Consider the following 1282-nt stretch of genomic DNA (forward strand, 5'->3'; position numbering starts at 1 on the left):
GTAAAGCCTCCCTACAAAACTAACCAAAAATTATAGTTCTGGCTCTAAAAAGCCTTCAAATCGATCATCTACTATTATGTTTGTAAGTAAAAAAGGATTTTAAAACCTAAAAATAGTGTATATTATAGTACATTATCTAGACCATTTTGCCATAAAATTAAATATTTATGGATCTGCAAGATTTGTATTGCTTTTTGAGCTTCAAGTTTCATGGTTGATGTTGGAAATTGATTTTGGAGCCAACATGGGTATTTCTGATGTCCTTGGACAAGGATTCGAGGTGAGGATTTATTTTGTTTTCATAAAGCCTAGGCCTTAATGAAATTGCATCCATTTATAAATGGAGTGATAGATAGGGTAATAATAGTGAGTTTGCCGTTTGCCTGCCGTGAAATTTCTAGATTTTCTTTTCTAAAAGATGAAAGTTTTATTTGAACCCCATTTAAAATATATTGTAAGCTATATTACTTAATGCTAATCATGTTGACGGAGGCCATGTACCGCGACGTCTCTCTCACTCATACAAAAACTGCTGATTGCTGTGTAAGGGGAAGATCATTGTTGACAAGTTGGGAAATAATAGATATAAAAAAAGTCGACATACTGGTAATAAAGCGGGTTTTGTTCTAACAAATAAAAGGGAAAAATTGGGTCAAGTGCATGGATCATAAAAAATTAGGTAAGTTTAAGAATAGTGAAGATTTCAAATATGATTGGAAAGAATAGATTGAAAATATTGGATATGTTAGGATGATACAAGGTAAAATTATGAGTTGTAGCTATGGCCCAAATAAGGCCCGGCTCATTCAGCACTTATTTTTTTCACTCTTCAAAATTTTAATATTTGTAGTAAGGTAAAAATAAAATAAAAATAAATACATGCTATAATCTTACGGCTATGAAATTGGACGGTTTTTTTATGGGTGCATATTGAGATTTTGCCCAAAAAAGAAACCCATTATTTTGGTTATCCCCTTCCTATATTTTACCACCTAGAGAGAGAGAAACGCAGCTTGACAAAAGTGTCAGCCTTCCGAAAAAATGTCCAACGGGCCATCATGGCTAGATAAGCCCGTAATGCATCTCCTAGGTCCCAATAAGCTATGGCCGAAGTAAGGCCGGGCTCATTTAGCACTTTTTTTTTTTTTCACTCTTGAAAATTTTAATATTAGTAGCTAGGTAAAAAATAAAATAAAAATAAATACATGCTTTAATGTCACAGCTATGAAATAGGACGGTTTTTTATCGGTGCATATTGAAATTTTGCCCAAAAAGGAAACCC

This window comes from Amborella trichopoda, chromosome 1 (genome assembly GCF_054954075.1).
Source record: "Amborella trichopoda isolate Santa Cruz 75 chromosome 1, AtrichopodaSantaCruz75HAP2 v2.0, whole genome shotgun sequence".
NCBI lineage: Eukaryota > Viridiplantae > Streptophyta > Magnoliopsida > Amborellales > Amborellaceae > Amborella > Amborella trichopoda.